Source organism: Lithobates pipiens, unplaced genomic scaffold (genome assembly GCF_037356315.1).
Source record: "Lithobates pipiens isolate NorthernLeopardFrog02 unplaced genomic scaffold, aLitPip1_a1.2 Scaffold_23, whole genome shotgun sequence".
Lineage (NCBI taxonomy): Eukaryota > Metazoa > Chordata > Amphibia > Anura > Ranidae > Lithobates > Lithobates pipiens.
This window is the reverse complement of record NW_027507785.1, coordinates 142719638-142742032: the sequence shown is the minus strand read 5'-3', so window position 1 is coordinate 142742032 and position 22395 is coordinate 142719638. Positions and strand designations below refer to the sequence as shown.

The 22395-nt window shown below is 47.9% G+C and overlaps 8 pseudogenes; all 8 read right to left on the bottom strand.

The window, feature by feature from the left end:
- Positions 1 to 6711: 6711 nt before the first annotated feature.
- Positions 6712 to 6830, bottom strand: LOC143929018 (5S ribosomal RNA; annotated as a pseudogene).
- A 100-nt stretch (positions 6831 to 6930) lies between these two features.
- LOC143929068 (5S ribosomal RNA) lies at positions 6931 to 7049 on the bottom strand (annotated as a pseudogene).
- Positions 7050 to 7149: 100 nt separating this feature from the next.
- On the bottom strand, positions 7150 to 7268 carry LOC143929034 (5S ribosomal RNA; annotated as a pseudogene).
- A 981-nt stretch (positions 7269 to 8249) lies between these two features.
- On the bottom strand, positions 8250 to 8368 carry LOC143928868 (5S ribosomal RNA; annotated as a pseudogene).
- A 951-nt stretch (positions 8369 to 9319) lies between these two features.
- On the bottom strand, positions 9320 to 9438 carry LOC143928503 (5S ribosomal RNA; annotated as a pseudogene).
- A 160-nt stretch (positions 9439 to 9598) lies between these two features.
- LOC143928411 (5S ribosomal RNA) lies at positions 9599 to 9717 on the bottom strand (annotated as a pseudogene).
- Positions 9718 to 10003: 286 nt separating this feature from the next.
- LOC143928933 (5S ribosomal RNA) lies at positions 10004 to 10122 on the bottom strand (annotated as a pseudogene).
- A 9243-nt stretch (positions 10123 to 19365) lies between these two features.
- On the bottom strand, positions 19366 to 19484 carry LOC143929046 (5S ribosomal RNA; annotated as a pseudogene).
- Between the last annotated feature and the right edge of the window lie 2911 nt (positions 19485 to 22395).

The following is a 22395-nucleotide window of genomic DNA, read 5'->3' as shown; positions in this document are numbered from 1 at the left end:
ACTCTGACAGCTGTAACTTACCGGTTACTTACAGTTGGCGTTTTGGCATATGTCATTTTATGGATGGGATCTTTACCTTTCCTTTTCCACCTATACTTGTGTCTTTTTGCCCTCTTTTCAAGCATACTGACCATCCAGGCCATGGAACACCTCAGGCCTTGGTTCTTAAGTAATATCGCATTTCCCACTTGAAGACTCCGATTACAAGTGGGAAGGCTGGTCAAAGGCCAGCCCGTATTTGTGGGAGGAGTCTGTCAGGGCCAGGGTTGGTGTTTTCTAGGGAGAGAGAGACTGGGTTACACAGACTTGCTAGTGTATACAGACGGAATAGTGTATACAGAAGACCAGCTAGTTTATACAGAGAGGCTAATGTGTACAAAAGACAGGCTAGATTATACAGAAGAACATACTGGATATGCAGAGATGGAGGCAAGGTTATACAGAGGGAGAGGCTGTTTTACACAAAGAGGCTAGTGTATGCAGACTTGCTAGAGTATACGGACAGACTAGTGTATACAGAGAGGCTATTTTATACAGAGAGACTAGGGAAAACAGAGAGGCTAGTGTACAGAGACAAGCTGACAGTGAGGCCGGGGTATAATGAGAAGCTAAGTTATACAGTAGACAGGCTAGTTTATATAAAAGACAAAATTGGGTAAACAGAATACAGGCTGGGGTATAATAAGAGGCAAGATTATACAGAGAGGCTAGGGTATAAAGATGTATACAGAAATGCGGGGTATACCGAGAGACTATGTGTATAAAAGACAAGCTAGGGACAGACTAGTGTATACAGAAGACTGGCTAGTTGATACAGAGAGGCTAATGTGTACAAAAGACAGGCTAATGTATACAGATAGGCTAGATTATACAGAAGAACATCCTGGCAGAGAGCTCAGCTTCACGGGATGGCCAACGTGAGTAATATGAGTGAGACTCCTCACCCCCCCCCCCCCACCTACCAGATCTGACTTTCATCCCCTTGCCCTCTCTGCCCCGGTCATCTGGTGGCAGTTTTATGCACTCCCTGGCCCCAACCCATTCATAATCCTTACCGACCTTTCCTTCCGCTGCTCACAGGAACACACTGGATGACTTGTCTAATTAACCAACTTGTACAAGACACCGCTATCCTCCTGTCTGACACCGGTCCCCATTGGAGGCTTTACCCCTCACTGTTTGGGTGGTCCCTGCCTCCCCCTGGATGCTCCACATATACCCCGACGACATTGTCGGAGCGGCACCACTTGACAGGACACGGGGCTGTCATGCTGGTGGCATCTCCCATTGGAGGAAGGGATGATGGCCCCAATCCCTTGGCAGCAGGTTCTTTCATGTACAGACCAGGGCGGCTCATCTTCCCTTCTGGAGTCTTGACCTTAGAGGGGGGAGTTGCACTTTGGGGGGTCTGAGTGATACCTAGTGCGCTGTACTGGAAGGGCTTGACATTCCCGCATATGTGTCCCCTCTCCCTGGTTGTGCCCCTCGCCCCCCCCCCTCTGGCCCCCACCTACTCTTTGCCGATATTGCCTTCTGCAGCTTTCGGGGACACCCTGGATGACTTATTTATTGCGCCTATTGGTACGAGACACTGCTTCCCTCCAGTTTGACTCTGGACCCCCCTGGAGGATTTACCCCTTACTGTTTGTCCCAGCCTCCCTCTGGATGCTCTACACAGCCCCTGATGGCGATGCAGGAGAGATGCTAATTGGCGGGCCCCAGGACTGCTGCTCGGGTGAAGTCTCCCGTTGGATAGAGGGATGGTGGCCCCAGCCCCTTGCCTGCCGGATTCTCCATGCACCGACCAGGGCTGCTCATCTTTCATCTTGATGTGGTGACTATGGAGGGGAGGAGTTGAAACGTATGGGGTCCGGGTGGTTGCTGGTGTGGGTGCGCTAAAGGACTTGACCTTTCCGCATGTTTGTCCCCTCTCCCTTGCTGCCTCCTTCCCTCCCCCCTTCCCTCCCTTACCTCCTTCCCTTCCCTCCCCCCTTCAATCCCCCCTCTTCCCCCCCTTTCCCCCCTTCCCTCCCCCTTTTCCCCCGGGGCGTGGACGGAGGAGAGTGGGTAAGGAGAGGACAATCTGCCAAAAGGAGAAATGCATCTGTTCGGGGGCTGCATGTACTTTTGGGGTATGGGACGGGGGGTGGTGGATCCCATTCTGTGATGCCTTTTCTGTTGTGACGGGCTCCCACATGCATGCCTACATTTAGGGCGAGCTGAGGAGACCCCTCAGTGCTGACAGTTATATGCTCTACCTCTGTTTTGATTATACTATTGTTTTTTGGTTCTATGATGTTACTGATTATCTTTTATTTGCATACCGGTATCAAACGTGATATTTACCACTGCTGGGACTGGGGGGACTGGAATCCGGGGGCTCCCTCTCCGACCTGTCTACCCACCAACTCAAGTAGGAAGGCGCTTTAAACCCAGTGTACATCTGGTAAATGCTATAGCATAATTGTGCTGTTTAGTATACAATTCCTGTAGTGTTGAGTGCGGACAACCCTTAATTTCCCTCTCCTCGCCTGACCTCTTTTTCCCCTTACCTTTCCTTCCTTTCTCCCCCTTAGTTCCCGTCATCCATTACCTACCCAATACCTACCTTGGTTCAACTTTCTTTGCTTTTCTCTGACGTCCCCCTTCCCCTCCCCAAGGAGCGATGGCAGACTCAGTCAAGGTCACCTCTCTAAACGTTAAGGGACTGAACTCCTCTGAAAAACGGTGGATCCTCCTGTGAGAACTGAAGACTTCCTGTACTGATGTGGCCTTTATACAAGAAACACATTTTAAAAATACTAGCCTCCCCTTTCTACGGTCAAGATCCTTCCCTAAGGTCTACCACTCTACTAACCCCTCCTCTAAGACCAAGGGAATCTCCATTCTGATCTCTAGCAGGCTCCCCTCGGTTCTCCAGGATTCTCTGGTGGACCCTGGGGGCCGATATCTTTTTCTTAGGGGTCACATTGGAGAGCTCCTTTTTACATTTGCCACTGTGTACGCTCCCAATGATCACCAAGACACATTCCTCAGAACTACCCTGCACAGATTATGTGACTTTCGGGAGGGCCAGTTGATATTAGGTGGGGACTTTAATGTCCCCTTTCGCCATCGGTTGACACTTCTGCCTCTTGCTCCTCGCTCCTCATTTCCTCTAGAAAGCGGATTACTAAGTGTTTACTGAATGACCAATTAGTTGATGTCTGGTGTCTGCAACACTCCGGGGAAAGGGACTACTCTTTTTGCTCTTCCCCTCACAAATCATACTTGAGGATAGACTTCTTCTTGATTCCACATGACCAACTGCACTTGGTGAGCTCTTCCTCCATCGGCCATATTACTTGGTCCGACCACGCTCCTGTAGACCTTACCTACACCCTCTCTAGGAACCCCTCACCTAGGTCTCTATTCTGGCACCTTAATGAGAGCCTCCTCCAGATACCGGAAGTTTTAGCAGATGTGACCAGGGAATTGGACCTTTATTTCCAAGAAAACTAAACTGCCACCCGGGGATAATTTGGGAGGCTCACAAGTCAGTACTCCGCAGGGTACTTATCAGGCACGGGGCACGCATCAAACGAACACGGAAGGAACAAATTGCTAATCTGGTTTGTGAACTTGCCTCTGTGGAAGCAAAACATAAACATGCCCCCTCACGGACCTTAGACCTTAGAGATTGAATTGGGGACACTCCGTACCCAGATTACTGACCTACTCCATTATAAAGCGAAAGTGGCACTCCAATTTTGTCGTAAACTGATGTAGGAGTCAGGGGACAAATGCGGAAAAATCTTTGCCAGGTCGGTAAAGGAGTTGAAATCTGCCTCTTACATACAACAGTTGATAGATGAGAATGGCCAGAGGGCCTCTACCCCAACCCAAATAGCCAAAGTCTTTGAATAATGCTACTCTGATCTCTACAACCTGCCCGATTCAGGGTCTGGACAGGACAATATAGACAGATATGTAACCGGTTCTGGTCTACCAACCCTCTCATCGGAATCACGGGAGTACTTGGAGAACCCGATCACACTGGAAGAAGTCCAGATGGCCGTGGGACCTTCGAAGGTGGGTAAGGCTCCGGGCCATGACGGATATACCGCACAATACTATAAGACCTTCCTCCCTATTCTCGGCCCGCGCTTGGTGGATTTATTGAATACTCTGAGCTCGAATGGGGATTTTCCTGAGGATACCCTTAGAGCCCACATCTCGTTGATACCTAAGGAGGGCAAAGACTCGGGCCTATGTGAGAGCTACAGACCAATTTCCCTCCTAAATTCGGTCCTAAAACGATTCTCTAAAATCCTCGCTACGTGATTGGCACAGCACTTGCAGTCCCTTATACATATTGACCAGTTAGGTTTTATTCCCACCAGGGAAGATAGGGACAACACCATTAAGGTGCTTACCCTGGTCCATAAAGCAAAGTCATCTGGGACCCCTTGTCTTTTCGTGAGCACTGATGCCGAGAAGGCTTTTGATCGGGTCAAATGGACATTCATGTTCTCGGTCCTTAGCCATATAGGTCTGAGTGAACGGATGCTGGCATTGAAAAGTAAGATATACTCACGCCCTTCAGCTCAACTCAAAGCGAATGGGGTGCTCTCATCTCCCCTTGACATCGGGAATGGGACCAGACAGGGTTGCCACCTGTCGCCCCAATTATTCGGACTGTCATTGGAACCCTTTCTCTCCACAATTCGACAAAACTCAGACATAACGGGACTCCAAATGGGTACTATTGACATCTGCCTACGTAGATGACATGCTGTTCTTGTTGACGAATCCCAGAGTTTCCTTGCCAAATCTCCTTCGGGAATTACAGATATACGGGATACTTCTTGAAATCAGAGGCCATGGGGGTCGAAGTCCCCCCGCAAACGTTACTAGACTTGTAGTCCAATTTTCGATTTAAATGGACCCATACAGCCCTTAAGTACTTAGGTTCTTGCTTCACGGGTGGCATTCTGGCCTCCATTCCTGGTTCAGGAGATGCAATCTCATTGAAATGAACATACTCCCTAAATTTACCTATCTTTTCCAAGCTCTCCCGATCCAGATTCCAGTCCCGTTTTTTAAGCAAGCTCAATCCCTGCTCACTCAATTTAACTGGGCCCACAAAAATCCCAGACTTAAGTGGTCACAGCTGACATTGTCTAAACAACAGGGAGGGTTGGTTCTCCCTGACTTGCGATGCTACTACCTGGCCTCCCATCTGGGGCGTGTATTGGACTGGAATGGAAACAAACTTTCTAAGCTCTGGGTGCAACTCGGACAATCTCACTCCCGAATTCCGCTAAGAAGCGCCATGTGGTGCTATAAGGATTTACCCACAGAATTGACGTCACATCCCACTATAGGGGCTTCATTGAAAGTCAGTCACCTGATCGCTACCCAAAACACACTCACGTCTTTGACTTCCCCCCTATTCCCTATACGTGGCCATCCGAACATGGAACCGGGGACCCACTTAGAAATTCCAACCTAGACCATGCGTCTAAATTCGTCATTGATGGAAAATGACCTTCTTTCTCAACCCTAACAGATCCGACAGGGCTTTTCCAACTGCCTTTTTGGAGAGCGGCGCAACAACATCATTTTTTCCATTCCATCCCCAATACTCAAACTTTCGCACGCCCTCAGACGGAGTTTGAGACTCTATGCAGGAGCGAAGGCCCTTTGGTCCACATTCTCTCTCAAACAGATCACCCACACTTAACCTGTCTGTCCAACTGGGAAAAGGACCTTAATTGCTTGTTTTCCCCAGCACAGAGACAACGCATTATCACTTTGGCTCTCAAAACCTCGCTGTGCACGAAGATACAGGAGACACATTTTAAACTTCTCACCAGGTGGTATTTGACACCATCAAAGCTGCATAAATAATTCCCCTCTTCCTCGAACATATGCTGGAGGTGTGGAGAAGAAGAGGGCACGTTGATCCACATTTTTTGGTCCTGCCCCAGCTTGGTGGACTTCTGGACAGAGATCCGATGCATAACACAAAAATTCACAGACTTCTCCATCCCGGAAGAGGCTGCATTCTTTCTCTTGCCCCATTCACAGATTCCCATTAAGAAGTACAAAAAAATCAATTTTACGGCATGTGATAAATGCGGCGATATCCTGCATCCCTCTCTATTGGAAAAATGTCCCCCCCCTTTCATTACTCACTGGCTTAGGAAAATAGAGGACATTAAAAAAAATGGAGGACTTGATCCTCACATCACAAGGTAAACAAGAATTTTTTAAACAAACCTGGGACATCTGGAATACCTTTATATTCTCGCTGGAAGGATGTCGCCTGCTATCACCTTAGTGCTCTGAGCTTTCCTTGACTGGCCCCTTGGACAGTGGCTGCCATTGTGTCTCGTCCCCTCTTCTCCTTTCCTGATCTTTCACCCCTTCTCTTTTCTGCCTTCCTCCCCTATCTCTCACCCCCTCCACCCACTCTCTCTTTTGGAAAAAGTGGAAAATTGGGAATGACGGAGGGACCTGAGGTTTGTGTGACCCTGGATCTTGGTACAATACTTTATTCGTGCCTTGAATCATTATGATTGATGGAAGGCAGACTCACAGTTGCGAATATACCTGTATCAAGTATTGTTCAGCTGCTTTTTGCTCTGTATTTCTCTGTTGCATTATGTACTCGGGGGACCCGTCTTCCCCTGTTTGGAGAAAAAATTATATTTGAAAAAAAAAAGAAGCCTACGACACCTGGTATTCCCAGGCGGTCTCCCATCCAGGCATTAACCAGGCCCGACCCTGCTTAGCCTCCAAGATCAGATGAGATGGAACAGATTCAGGGTGATGTGGCCATAGCCTATAACTTCAGGCACTCTCAACTCTCTTGACAAACGCCAAGATGGTCATCTTGGGAAAGAAACAAAAAAAAAACAAGTCAACACAAACAACATAAAAAGAAGTCTACAGCACCTAGTATTCCCAGGTGGTCTCTCATCCAGGTATTAACAAGGCCCGACCCTGTTTAGTCTCTGAGATCAGACGAGATCTGGTGCTTTCAGGGTTATGTGGCCATAGGCAAGCTCTTCAGGCACTCTCAACCCTCTTGACAAACACCAAGATGGTCACCTTGGTAAACAAACAAAACAAAAACAAGTCAACGCCAACAACATAAAAAGAAGCCTACAGCACCTAGTATTCCCAGGTTGTCTCCAATCCAGGTACTAGCAAGGCCCAACCCTGTTTAGCCTCTGAGATCAGAGGAGATCGGGCGCTTTCAAGGTTATGTGCCCATATGCAATCTCTTTGGGCACTTTCAACCCTCTTGACAAATGCCAAGATAGTCACCTTGAGATACAAGTGAAAAAAGACAGGTCAATGTCAACAACATAAAAAGAAGAATACGGCACCTGGTATTCCAACGCCATCTCCCATCCAGGTACTAACTAGGCCCAACCCTTCTTAGCCTCAGAGATAAGAAGAGCTAGGACTTTTTCAGGGTGATGCTGCTGTAAGCGATCTCTTTGGGCACTCTCAACCCTCTTGACAAATGCCAAGATGGTCACCTTGGGAAACAAGTGGAAAAAAACTAACGAATCAACGCCAACAACATAAAAAGAAGCCTACAATAACCGGTATTCCCAGGTGGTCTCCCATCCAGGTACTAAGCAGGCCTGACTATTCTAAGGCCGCGTACACATGGGCGGACTATCCGTCCAACTAAGTCTGTCAGACAATCCGACAGACAGTCCGTCCTACTTTTGAATGAACGGACTTGACCACACACCACGAACAGACAGTCCGCTGAAAGCTTGCGCGATGACGTGTACAGCACGTACGACGGGACTAGAAATTCGACGTCCAATACACTGCAATGCAACCTTCGGCCGTGTAAATCCTTTCTGAGCATGCGCCATACTTAGTCCGTCGAACTAGCCTACTCACGAGCGGACTGTCCGCTGAAACCAAGTTTGGACGGACAATATTACGGAAATTCCGAAAGACTTAGTCCGCCAGACTGTCCGCTGAAAAAGTCAGCTGAAGCCCACACACGAGCGCATTGTCCGCTGAAACACGTTTCAGCGGACCAAGTCCGTCAGACAGTCCGCCCGTGTGTACGCGGCCTTAGCCTCCAAGATCAGACAAGATTGGGTGCTTTCAGAGTGATGTGGCCATAGGCAATCTCTTCAGGCACTCTCAACCCTCTTGACAAACACCAAGATGGTGACCTTGGGAAACAAGCTAAAAAAAAACAGGTCAACGCCAACAACATAAAAAGAAGCCTACGACACCTGGTATTCCTAGGCGGTCTCCCATCCACGTACTAACAAGGCCCGACTCTTCTTAGCCTCCAACATCAAATGAGATCGGGTGCTTTCAGGGTGATATGCCCGTAGGCAATCCCTTCAGGCACTTTCAACCCTCTTGACAAACGCCAAGATGGTCACCTTGGGAATCAAGCAACAACTTAAAAAAAAAGCGTATGGCATTGAGAAATCCCAGGCGGTCTCCCATCCAGGTACTAACCAGGTCCTAATCCTGCTTAGCCTCTGAGATCAAATGAGATTGGGCTCTTTCAGGGTGATGCAGCCATAGTAGATTTTTTTCAGGCACGCTCAACCCTCTTGACAAACGCCAAGATGGTCACCTTGGGAAGCAAACAAAAAATCAAGTCAACGCCAACAACATAAAAAGAAGCCTACAGCACCTAGTATTCCCAGGCGGTCTCCCATCCAGGTATTAACAAGGCACGACCTTTTCTAGCCTCTGAGATCAGAGGAGATTGGGTGCTTTCAGGGTGATGTGCCCATAGGCAATCTCTTTGGGCACTTTCATCCCTCTTGAAAAATGCCAAGATAGTCACCCTGGGAAACAAGCGAAAAAAAACAGGTCAACGCCAACAACATGAAAAGAAGAATACGGCACCTGGTATTCCAAGGCCGTCTCCCATTCAAGTACTAACTAGGCCCAACCCTTCTTAGCCTCCGAGATCAGAAGAGATAGGGTGCTTTCAGGGTGATGCTGCTGTAAGCGATCTCTTTAAGCACTCTCTACCCTCTTGACAAATGCCAAGATGATCACTTTGGGAAACAAGCGAAAAAAAACAGGTCAACACCAACAACATAAAAAGAAGCCTGCGGCATCTGGAAAACCCAGGCGGTCTCCCATCCAGGTACAAACCAGGCCCAACCCTGCTTAGCCTCTGAGACCAGACGAGATTGGGTGCTTTCAGGGTGTTGTGCCCATAGGCAATTTCTTTGTGCACTCTCAACCCTCTTGACAAATGGCAAGATGGTCACCTTGGGAAAAAAGGGAAAAAAAACAGGTCAACGCCGAAAACATAATGAGAAGCCTACGGCACCTGGTATTCCCAGGCTGTCTCCCGTCCAGGTACTAACCAGGCCCATCGCTGCTTAGCCTCCAAGATCAGATGAGATTGGGCTCTCTCAGGGTGATTTGGCCGTAGGCACTCTCTTTGGGCACTCTGAAGCCTCTTGACAAAGGCCAAGATGCTCACCTTGGGAAAAAAGCTAAAAAAAACAGGTCAAAGCCAACAACATAAAAAGAAGCCTACGGCATCCGGTATTCCCAGGCGATCTCCCAATCAAGACACTAACCAGGCCAGATCCTTCTATGGCACCTGGTCTTCCCAGGCAGTCTCCCATCCAGGTACTAACCAGGCCTGACACTGCTTAGCCTCTGAAATCAGACGAGATCGGGTGCTTTTAGGGTGATGTGGCCGTAAGCATTCTCTTCAAGACACGCCCAACCCTCTTGACAAACGCCAAGATGGTCGCCTTCAGAAACAAGCAAAAAAAACAGGTCAAAGCCAACAACATAAAAAGAAGCCCATTGGCACCTGGTATTCCCAGGCGGTCTCCCATCCAGGTACTAACCAGGCCTGACACTGTTTAGCCTCCGAGATCAGACGATATCTTCGGGCACTCTCAACCCTCTTGACAAATGCCAAGATGGTCACCTTGGGAAACAAGTGAAAAAAAAAAAACAGGTCAAGGCCAATAACATAAAAAGAAGCCTACGGCACCTGTTATTCCCAGACGTTCTCCTATCCTGGTATTAACCAGGCCCGACACTGCTTAGCCTCCGAGATCAGACAAGATCGGGTGCTTTCAGGGTGATGGGGCCATAGGTGATCTCTTTAGGCACTCTCGACCCTCTTGTTAAAAGCCAAGATGGTCACCTTGGGAAACAAGCGAAAATAAACAGGTCAATACCAACAACATAAAAAGAAGCCTACGGCACCTGGTATTCACAGATGGTCTCCCATACAGGTATTAACCAGGCTGTACACTGCTAGGCCTCTGAGATCAGATGAGATTGTGCGCTTTCAGGGTGATGTGGCCATAGGTGTTCTATTCAGACACTCTCAACCCTCTTGACAAATGCCAAGATGGTCATCTTGGGAAAAAAGTGAAAAAAAAAACAGGTCAACGCCAACAACATAGACCCTGGCGGTCTCCCATCTGACCCTGACACTGCTTAGCCTCTGAGATCGGGCCGCTTTCAGGGTGATGTGGCCTTAGGCGAACGCTTCAGGACATACTCAAAACTCTTGACAGATGCTAAAATGGTCACCTTGGGAAACAAGCGAAAAAAAAACAGGTCAAAGCCAACAATATAAAAAGATTCCTACGGCACCTGTAATTAGTTACTATCCAGACCGGACCCTGCTTAGCCTCCGAGATCAGATGAGATCGGGCGCTTTCAGGGTGATGTGGCCGTAGGAGATTTCTTTGGGTTCTCTCAGCCCTCTTGACAAATGCCAAGATGGTCACCTTGGGAAACAAGCGGAAAAAAAAAACGTCAACGCCAACAGCATAAAAAGAATGGTATTCCCAGTCGGTCTCCCATCCAGTTACTAATCAGGCCCGACAATGCTTAGCCTCCGAGATCAGACAAGATCGGGCACTTTCAGGGTGATTTGGCCGTAGGCACTTTCTTTGGGCACTCTCACCCTCTTGACAAACGCCAAGATGGTTATCTTGGGAAACAAGCGGAAAAAAAACAGGTCAACGCCAACAACATAAAAAATAGAATTTTTATATACAACTTACCTGTAAAATCCTTTTCTTGAGAGTACATCACGGGACACAGGAGCTTCATTACATAGTGGGTTATATAGGCACCTCTGGTGATTGGACACTGGTTAACCCCCAATTAAGGAGAATTCCTCCCCTATATAACCCCTCCCATATGGGAGGCACCTAAGTTTTGTAGTAAAGCAATAGGAAACCACGTAAAACCCAAGAGGGGTGGGAGCCCTGTGTCCCGTGATGTACTCTCAAGAAAAGGATTTTACAGGTAAGCTGTATATAAAAATCCTATTTTCTTGATCATACATCATGGGACACAGGAGCTTCATTACATAGTGGGATGTCCCAAAGCAATGCTCAGATTGAGGGGAGGGAGACACAGATCATAATATATAGGCCGCCAAGAACCGGAGGACCTAAACTGCAGCCTGCAGTACACTGCGCCCAAAGGCGATATCCTCTTGCCCTCTGACATCCACCTGATAGAATCTGGTGAATGTGTGGACTGATGACCAAGTTGCAGCCTTACAGATCTGAGCCAGGGAGGCCTGGTGATGCACTGCCCAAGAAGCACTTACAGCCCAAGTTGAGTGCGCTCTCACTTGAAAAGGAGGGATCTTCCCTTTAACACTATAGGTCTGAGAAATAATCTGTCTAATCCACCATGAGAGAGTGGATTTTGATGCCACCTGACCCTTCCTAGGGCCTTCCGGCAAAATAAATAAGCAATCAGTTTTCCTTATCTGTGCAGTTGCCTGAAGATAGATACTGATTGCCCTTACCACATCCAAAGTGTGCAAAGATTCTTCTTCTGCGGACTGTGGGTCCGGAAAAAAGGATGGTAGGCTCACATCTTGATTCAAATGGAATCCTGAAACCACCTTAGGCAGAAAGGACCTGTTGGGATGCATTACCGCCAGGTCCTTATGAATAATTAGATACGGTTCTTTACTGGAGAGAGCTGCTAGTTCTGACACTCTTCTAGCCGTGGATATGGCTACAAGAAAACCAATTTTTTAGTCAAAAGAACTAACGAAGCCTGATGCAAAGGTTCAAAAGGTTGCCCCTGCAAAGCTGAGAGAACAAAATTCAGATCCCATGGGCATACCGGAGGTTTGACTGGCGGCCTTATCCGCATAGCCCCCTGGATGAAAGCCCGCACCAGGGAATGCGATGCAAGTGGTTTCTGAAAAAACACTGACAAGGCCGAAATATGCACCTTGATAGTGCTTACGGCCAAATTCATTTCTAGGCCTGACTGCAGGAAGGCCAAGATCCTGCTAATGACATACTTTCTAGGATGACATTCCCTGAGTTCACAACAGGAAACATATGCCCTCCAGATTTTGTAGTAAATAAGCCCAGAGGCCGGCTTTCTGGCATTGACCAGAGTAGAAAGGACTGGCCCCGAAAGCCCACGGTCTCTCAGAATGTGGGTCTCAGCAGCCAAACCGTCAAATTCAGACTGTGTAAAGCAGGACTGTGTAAAGCAGGACCCTGTGAGAGCAGATCTGGCCGGAGAGGGAGGATCCACGGCCTGCCTACTGCCAACTTCATGATCTCTGCGTACCACGGTCGCCTGGGCCAAGCCGGGGCTACCAAAAGAACCGACTTTGTTTCCCTCTTGACTCTTCCCAAAAACCGCGACAGAAGCAGGCACGGGGGGAAGGCATAAATCAAATTGTACTGATCCCAGACTCCTGGTACCGCCCTGGTGATTGATATAGGCCACTGCTGTGACATTGTCGGACTGAACCCAAACAGGGAGACCCTGTAGTCTGAAAGACCAGTTTATGAGATCCATATAAACTGCCCGGATCTCCAAGACATTTATGGGCAATAGCTTCTCGATCGCAGACCATTTCCCCTGCGAGCACGTCTCCTCCAACACTGCTCTCCAGCCTGTCAGGCTGGCATCTGTCATAATAATCTTCCATGGAAGAGGAAGAAAAGTTTTGTCTTTCAGCAAATTCTCGGTTTGTAACCACCAGACGAGGCTCTTGCGTGTCCCTGGGGATAGACGCATAGGAAGATCCAAGGATTGGGGATTCCTGTTCCAAGCCGCAAGGATGCATCTTTGCAGAGGCCTTGAGTGGAACTGGGCGAATGGAACGGCCTCGAAGGAGGCGACCATTTCCCCTAACAGTCTCATGCACAACCGAATGGGGGAAGATCTTCTGCCCAGAATTAGGCGCACCAGATCCCCAATGGCCAAGGCTTTTGGCCTTGGTGGAAACACCTTGCCCTGAGCAGTGTCGATAACCATACCCAGGTATTCCAACCTGGTAGCAGGCTGTAGGGACGACTTTTCTAGGTTTATAATCCAACCTAGGCGTTCCGGGTATTCTAGCGTTCTGGTAACACTGTGGTTCAGGAGCGCTATTGTTTTCTCTATGAGAAGCAAATCGTCTAGATAAGCCATGATGGCTATACCCTGAGCTCTTAGGTTTTGAGAGGGTCCAGAATCTTTGTGAAGACTCGAGGGGCCATAGCTAGCCCGAACGGCAAAGCCACAAATTGAAAATGGTGCTGCTCTACCTTTGAACCTTAGATACTTTTGGTGTGCGGGAAAAATTGGCACATGGAGATATGCATCCTTGATGTCTATTGATGCCATAAACTCTCCCCCTTGCAGGGAGGAGACCACAGTGCGAATTGACTGTATTCGGAAGGACCTGATGCGTAAAAATCGGTTCAGATCCTTCAGATCCAGGATAGGTCTGACACTTCCATTTGGCTTTGGAACGTTAAAGAGATTTGAGTAAAACCCTGAACCCTGTTCTTTTGGGTCCACTTCTACTATCACTCCCTGGGATAGTAAGTGATCTAAGGCCAGAAATAGCGGTCTTTGCTTTACTGGGTCCCTGGGTATCCTTGACCTTAGAAAGCGAGAAGGTGTAATCTCCTGAAACTCCAGCTTGTAGCCCAGGGATACCGAAGAGACCACCCACTCGTCCCGGATCTCTTCCCGCCAGGCTTCTGCAAACTGCAGGAGCCTTCCCCCCACTTGGCCGAGCGGGGGCGCCCCTTCACAAGGAAGCTTTCGGGCTCTGCTTGGCAGGCTTTCGCCCCCAGGATTTCTTCTGCCCCTGGGCCCAGCCTTGAGCCTTTCCTGTAGAGGGGGGTTGAGAAGGCCGTCGCCACTGCTTAGAGCTTAATGCTCCGGGAGAGAGAGAACGCCTAAATGATGGACGTTTGCTCCTTTTGACTGGAAGGAGAGTAGATTTACCCCCTGAAATTTTTTGGACGAATTTGTCTAATTCTTCTCCAAACAAACGTTCCCCTTTAAACGGGAACCCAATCAAATGCTTCTTGCATGATAGCTCAGCTGCCCAATTCTTTAGCCATAGGGCCCTTCGCATGTGTACCAACAGGAGAGACAAACGAGATGCTTGTTGGACAGAATCCGAAATCGCATCAATCATGAAACACAGAATTGGAGGTATTTCTGCATAATTCTCCACTTCCTCACTGGGAAGGAGGCCAAGCATCTGCTTAACCTGTTCCTTGAGGAACTGACACAACCCCACAGCTGCGACTGTAGCTTGCACTACAGCGCCAGTTATGGAAAAGGAGGCTTTTATTAATGTTTCCAGCTTGTTATCAGTTGGATCTTTAAATACCTGAGCATTATCCAAAGGACAGGTCAGGTTTCTATTCACGCAAGAAACAGCCGCATCGACAGATGGGACCCCCCATATCTTTTTTTTTTATCAGAAAAAGTTTTTATATTAAAACATAATGGTACAAGACATCCACAACAATGACCACACAGTGTACCGCCACACATAATATGAAATCTGAGTAACAAACAAATTCTTCACATAGGTATCAAATCAAGGAGGAATATTAAATGGAAATAAGTGAGACCGAATCGTTGGTGAAGAAACAAAATAAAATAAACAGGGTGTCAGCAGACAGGATATCTGCACAATACACAAGAGGGAAGGAAAGAGGTCTTTTGTGCATTCACAATACTGAACTTTTCGTTTTATTTTTTATTTTTAACCACTTGGGATCCACGCTATTGCAAAATGACGGCAATAGCGCGGACCCACATTTTCGGGACTACGTCTATTGACGTAGTCCCGGTTACGAGCGGCCTGCGCGCCCCGTGAGGGGCGCGCGCGGCGCGCTCTGTGATCGGCGAGTCCGTGAGACTCGCCTGATCACCGATCCGTGTAAGGGGTCGATCCCGACCCCTTATCACGTGATCAGCTGTCAGCCAATGACAGCTGATCATGTGATAAAACGGAGCCGGTAATCGGCTAGTATTCCTCCTCGCGCTGACAGCGCGAGGAGAAAAAAAAAAAGCCGATCGCCGGCAGCCGTGTTCGGGACATCAGTCCCGATCACGGCCAGCAATTTAAACAGACACCTGCCCCCTGCCAGTGCCCACCTGCCACCCACAGTGCCATCCTGAAATAAAGTAAGTGCCCCCCTGTCAGTGCCACCCAGCAGTGCCCATAGTGCCCACAGTGCCACCCAGCAGTGCCCACAGTGCCACCCAGCAGTGCCCACAGTGCCACCCACAGTGCCACCCAGCAGTGCCACCCACAGTGCCACCCAAAATCTGCCTCAAAGGTGCTGCACCCCAGTGCCGCCCATCAGTGCCCAGCAGTGCCGCCCATCAGTGCCCAGCAGTGCCGCCCATCAGTGCCCAGCAGTGCCACCTATCAGAGCCACCTATCAGTGCCACCTATCAGTGCCCATCAGTCCCATCTATCTGTGGTACCTATCAGTGCCCATCCGTGCCACCCATCCGTGCCACTTCTCCGTGCCACCCATCCGTGCCATCTTATCTGTGCCCATCTTTGCCCATCAGTGCCGCCTTATCTGTGCCCATCGGTGCCGCCTTATCTGTGCCTATTAGTGCCGCCTTAACTATGCCTATCAGTGCCCACCAGTGCAGCCTATCAGTGCCCACCAATGCAGCCCATCAGTGCCCACCAATGCAGCCCATCAGTGCCCACCAATGCAGCCTATCAGTGCCGCCTAATCAGCGCACTTCAATGAAGGAGAAAAATGACCCGTTTGCAAAATTTTATAACAAACTATTAAAACATGATTTTTTTTTTTTTTTTTTGCATCTTTTTTTGTTTGTTTAGCAAAAAATAAAACTCCGAGCTGTAACTAAATACCACCAAAAGAAAGCTCTATTTGTGGGAAAAAAATGATAAAAATTTAATTTGGGTACAGTGTTGTATGACCGCGTAATTGTCACTCAAAGTGCATCAGCGCTGAAAGCTGAAAATTGGTCTGGGACTGAGGGGGGTTTAAGTGCCCAGTAAGCAAGTGGTTAAGAGACAAAATAAAAGAGAAAAAGGAAAAAACAGAGAATAGGGGAAGGGAAAGAGAGTCAGGCCGCGTACACACGCCCAACTTTGTCCGTCAAACAGTTTCGGCAAACAGTCCGCTCAAAATTAGCATGGACGGACATGGCCACACACGACGGACGAACAGTTTGCTGAAACCGTGCGCGATGACGTGAACGGCACGTACGACGGGACGAAAAATACGACGTTCTATACACTGCATTATAACTTTCGGCGTGAAAATCCTTTCTGAGCATGCGCGCAACTTTGTTTGACGAACAAGCCTACACACGAGCGGACTGTTCGCTGAAACAAGGTTTCAGCGGACAGTTTTTCGGAAATTCCGAAAAACCTTGTCCGTCAAACTGTCCGCTGAAACTGTCCGCTGAAAGCCCACACACGAGCGGACTGTCCGCCCAAACACTGTTCAGCGGACAAAGTTGGGCGAACAGTCCGCCCGTGTGTACGCGGCCTCAGAGATCCCTTAGAAACAGAACACATGGAGATAGTATCGTACATAACACCCACATCTATCAGCACTCAATATCATGCCCCAACAGTTATGTACAAAAACTCTAGACAGGTTATTCAGAGCTCATGACAGAAGTGGAGGTCAGATCAGCCCTGCAGCAACCTATTTTGAATCAATTGGTGCGGAGCCAGGCCTGGTAGGTCTAGCCAGTCTTGCCATAGGTTATAAAACTTTTGGGGGGTGTTCCTATGTTGGTATGCCAGCTTCTCACGTATCAAACCCCCCATATCTTGGTGAAACTTTCCTCCAGAGGATAAAGCATAGAAAACCTTTTAGGAGGAGAAAACTGTTTATCGGGATGTCCCCAATCCTCATACAACAATTTATCCATTAAGGGATGAATTGGAAAGGAAAAGGCCGGTTGTGGGATTTTCCTGACTCCCAGGGAAGAAACAGAGGACGTAGCGATCTCAGCAGCAGGCATTCTGAATGTGGTACACACCAATTTAGTATAATACTGCACCTGTTTTCTGAGGGCCTGCGAGGAGGGGACTCTCTCCTCTTCCTCTGATTCATCTGACTGCTCAAGATCCCTGTCCCAAGATAGGGATCTCTCCTCATTGTCAGAAGTGTCATCTGAAAGAGGAATCTCAGCAGAGGGAGGGGATCTACCCCTTTTCCTGCTATCTTTCAGGGAAGCTGAAATAAAATTCATGATTCTCCCTTCAAAACCCTCCAATGTAGCTCTAAGGGAGTCCTCAGTGACGTATACCTGGGCTGAAATATTAGGAGAGGCTGCAAATCCTGACAGGGGCACTGACTCATCCTGTGAGGCTGACTCCAGTCTTGCAGGGGGTGATGGTAACCTACAGGCATTTTTAGAACACCTAGAACTAGGCGGTGACTTACCAGTGCCCTTGTTATCTCCCCCTGAGACCCTCTTATGAGGAGACATAGTCCTAAGCTACAAAGCAGAGGTACTAGTACAAAGTGCAATCACTATTGTGCTTAAAGTCTCACAATAAATATATATGCTTAAACTGCACAACCTGATGCTGAGTAGGTGTCTTAGGTTTGCCTGGATCCAATCCCGTGGGATGCTTACTGCCCACAGCTCCTGTGTCTCCACTTACAGCCCCCTGACGCTCTGAGCTGTAAAACTGCCGTCTGACGCCTGCACAGTACAGCGCCGTGCACACCGAACGACACAGCTCGCAAACACACTCCCCCTCCTCCATTAGCATGGGAGCAAGCTCGGTGCACGAGGACCGCCGGTATCCAGGGGGGAAGGGAATTGCCATTGGAGCTGCCTGGGACCCCCAGACTACGTGGGACCCCTGTATGACCTTCATTGTGGCAGAGATTGCAGTGGAGACGTGAGTCATCTGGGAGAACCAGGCTTCACTGAGCATGTGTATCTGAAAGGCATGTAAGTATGCATCAGGCCGCTCTTACTCCCTCTAGTGGTGGAAACCAGGTAAGACGTAAAACTACTCAATGAAGAAATCCATAATATAATTTATACAGGATTAACTTCCCTTACCTGTCCTGAAATTGCTGAAAACAGACAGATTCCAGCCTTCACCCATCACGGCGGGCAGAATTGTGCCAACTTCAGGTTTTTTTGGGGTTCCTTCTCAGAAGAACCTCCTACCTGGACCTTGTAATAGACTCTGCCAGAAACTTTCGTGCCACTATGTAAATAGTACAGTAAGTCTGGTTTTCCCAGAGACCAGTCTTCCAATAGGAGAGGACTTACAGGCAAAACCTCGTTTCTTCAGATGACGGGGCCTGGGTATCATATCATCTTGGGGGTCAAAATATCGGCCCGAGATATGGATCCAGTTTGTTGTAGCCCTTAGGCCCCTGCAGGGACCTGCACAGAGCTTTCTTCATAGCACATGTTTTACGTGACCAACCACCATAGATACAGGCGAAAAAATGGAGGTGCCTCCCATATGGGAGGGGTTATATAGGGAAGGAATTTTCCGTAATTGGGGGTTAATCAGTGTCCAATCACCAGAGGTGCCTATATAACCCACTATGTAATGATCCTGTGTCCCGTGATGTATGATCAAGAAATAAGCATAAGGCACCTGGTATTTCCCAGTCGGTCTTCCATCCAGTTACTAATCAGGCCCTAAAATGCTTAACCTCCGAGATCAGACAAGATCGGGCACTTTTTTCTGGTTTTCCCAGAGCCCAGTCTTCCAATAGGAGAGGACTTACAGGCAAAACCTCGTTTCTTCAGATGACGAGGCCCGGGTACCATATCATCTTGGGAGTCAAAATATCGGCCCGAGATATGGATCCGGTTTGTTGTAGCCCTTAGGCCCCCGCAGGGACCTGCACAGAACTTTCTTCATAGCACATGTTTTACGTGACCAACCACCATAGATACAGGTGACAAAATGGAGGTGCCTCACATATGGGAGGGGTTATATAGGGAAGGAATTCTCCTTAATTGGGGGTTAACCAGTGTCCAATCACTAGAGGTGCCTATATAACCCATTATGTAATGATCCTGTGTCCCGTGATGTATGATCAAGAAATAAGCATACGGCACCTGGTATTCCCAGTCGGTCTTCCATCCAGTTACTAATCAGGCCCGACAATGCTTAACCTCCGAGATCAGACAAGATCGGGCACTTTCAAGGGGATGGGGCCATAGGCGATCTCTTTGGGCACTCTCAACCATCCTGACAAACGCCAACATGGTGATCTTGGGAAACAAGCTAAAAAAAACAAGTCATTGCCAACATTGGAGGCTAAGCAGGGTTGGGCAATCAGTTTACTTGCCTGAAATAGGCATCTCAGAACTGCCATCTGGCTGCTTCCCGGGTTTCCAACTCCTTCAACTAATCCCAGGAGACGATACTTCGCCTCCATCCTGGTGGAGGTTCCAAACACCCGATCAATGGTTCCTGTCACCTCCGTCCAGTAGCAGATCAACTTCGGGCATCTCCAAAACATGTGCATCATGTCTCCCCCCATGTTCCCGCATCGGGGGCAACTTGCGTCCGGCCGTTCGGCCAAATTGAAAAAGTTTACGAGGAGCATAATAAGTTCTATATAATAAGAACAGATGTGAAATCCTCTGAGAGGAGAGCCACAATTGACCACAGGCAGTATTCCTGTGGCCAATTATATCTCAAGGGGGTTTAGTACACACCCCACACTATATAAGGCCGCCAGCGCGGTGGCCTTGTATAGTGTGTTGCGGCGGTCAGGGAAAGAGGACGATAGACATGGACAGTGTCTTTACTGCTTGAGAACCTAGCACTGTTACAGTGGGTGTTATGGGCCTCCTGCGCAGTACACACCTGAAGCTACCCTTTATTACTGGTGTTCAATTTCTGAAATACAGGCATCTGCAGTGCAGAAGTTAGAGTGGGTGTTGTGTGCCTCCTGCACAGTATACACCTGAAGATACCCCTTATTGCTGGTGTTCTGGTTCTGTAATGCAGGAACCTAGCACTGTTACAGTGGGTGTTGTGTGCCTCCCATGCTTGTCCTTATTTTCGGCAGCTGGACGTGTTGAGCCACATCATGCTGAACACTTGGTCGGATGTGAAAGACCAAGCCCTCCTAATGCTCCTCATCCTCTCTCACCCAGGCTCAGGGTACTAGCCTGTGTTCTGTATACACTAGGCTTTCTTCTGTATACCCTATCCTCTCTTTATACTCTAGCCTGTCGTTTATGTACACTAGACTCTTTGTTTACCTCATAAATGGCAGTGTATATAGAAGGAAGGCAAATTTATACAGAGAGGCTAAGGTATACAGAAGGTAGGCTAGAGAATAAAGAAGACAGGCTAGTGTATACAGGACACATGCTAATGTATACAGAAAACAGGCTTGGTTATAGAGAGAGACTGAGACTATTATATTCAGAAGAAAAGCTAGTGTATATAGAGAGGCAGGCTGGGGTATACAGAGAGGCAAGTGAATACAGATAGGGTGATGTATACAGAAATGCTAGTGTATACAGGGAGCCTAGAGTATACAGTTAATCTGGGGTATACAGAGAGGCTAGTTTAAAGAGAGGCTAATGTATACAGAATACAGACTCATGTATGCAGATAGGCTTCAGTATACAGAGATGCTAGAGTAAACAGTGAGGCTGGGGTACACAGAGAGGCTAGTTTAAAGAGAGGCTAGTATATACAAAGATGTTAGTGTATATAGAGAGGTTAGTGTATAGAGAGAGTCGAGTGTATACAGATAGGACAGTGCATATAAAGAGACTAGAGTATACAGAAGACAGGCTTGGGTATACATCCAAGCTGACAGTGTATACAGAAGACTGGGTAGTGTATACAGAGAATCTAGTGGGTACAGAAGACAGGCTGGTGTATTCTATTTAGTTTTTACAGTCTAGTGTATACAGAAGACAGGCTGTGGTATACAGAGGGTTTAGTGTATTCAGAGAGTCTAGTGTATACAGTCGGCGAGTGTATACATAATACTGGCTAGTTCACACAGTGTTTACAGAGATGCAAGGGTTTACAGAGAAGCTAGTGTATATAGTAGACAACAGCATACAGAAGAAAGGCTAGTGAATACAGAATACAGACTCGTGTATGCAGATAGGCTTGAGTATACAGAGATGCTAGAGTAAACAGTGAGGCTGGGGTACACAGAGAGGGTTTAGTGTATTCAGAGAGTCTAGTGTATACAGTCGGCGAGTGTATACATAATACTGGCTAGTTCACACAGTGTTTACAGAGATGCAAGGGTGTACCGAGAAGCTAGTACAAGCTAGTAGAAGACTACAGCATACAGAAGAAAGGCTAGTGAATACAGAATAAAGGCTGGCTTCTACGGAGAGGCTAGTGTATGCAGAACACTATCTAGGGTATAAAGAGAGGCTAGATTATACAGAGAGGCTAGTGCATACAGTGAAGCTATTTTATATAGAAGCCTGGTTAGTGTATACAGAGAAGCTAGTGTGTACAGAAGAAAGGCTAGACAGGCTATAAAGTTTGGGGTATAGAGAGATGCTAGTTTATACAGAGAGGGCATACAGAAGACAGAAGACGGGCTAGTGTATTCAGAACATAGGCTAGGTATTCAGAGAGTCTAGTGTATACAGTCGGCGAGTGTATACATAAGACTGGCTAGTTTACACAGTGTTTACAGAGATGCAAGGGTGTACAGAGAAGCTGGTATATATAGAAGACTACAGCATACAGAAGAAAGTCTAGTGAATACAGACTCGTGCATGCAGATAGGCTTGAGTATACAGAGATGCTAGAGTAAACAGTGAGGCTGGGGTACACAGAGAGGCTAGTTTAAAGAGAGGCTAGTATAAACAAAGATGTTAGTGTATATAGAGAGGTTAGTGTATACAGAAAGGACAGTGCATATAGAGAAACTAGTGTATACAGAAGACAGGCTTGGGTATACATCAAAGCTGACAGTGTATACAGAATACTGGGTAGTGTATACAGAGTGTCTAGTGGGTACAGCTAATTTTTACAGTCTAGTGTATACAGAAGACAGGCTGAGGTATACAGAGGTTTTAGTGTATTCAGAGAGTCTGGTGTATACAGTCGGCGAGTGTATACATAAGACTGGCTAG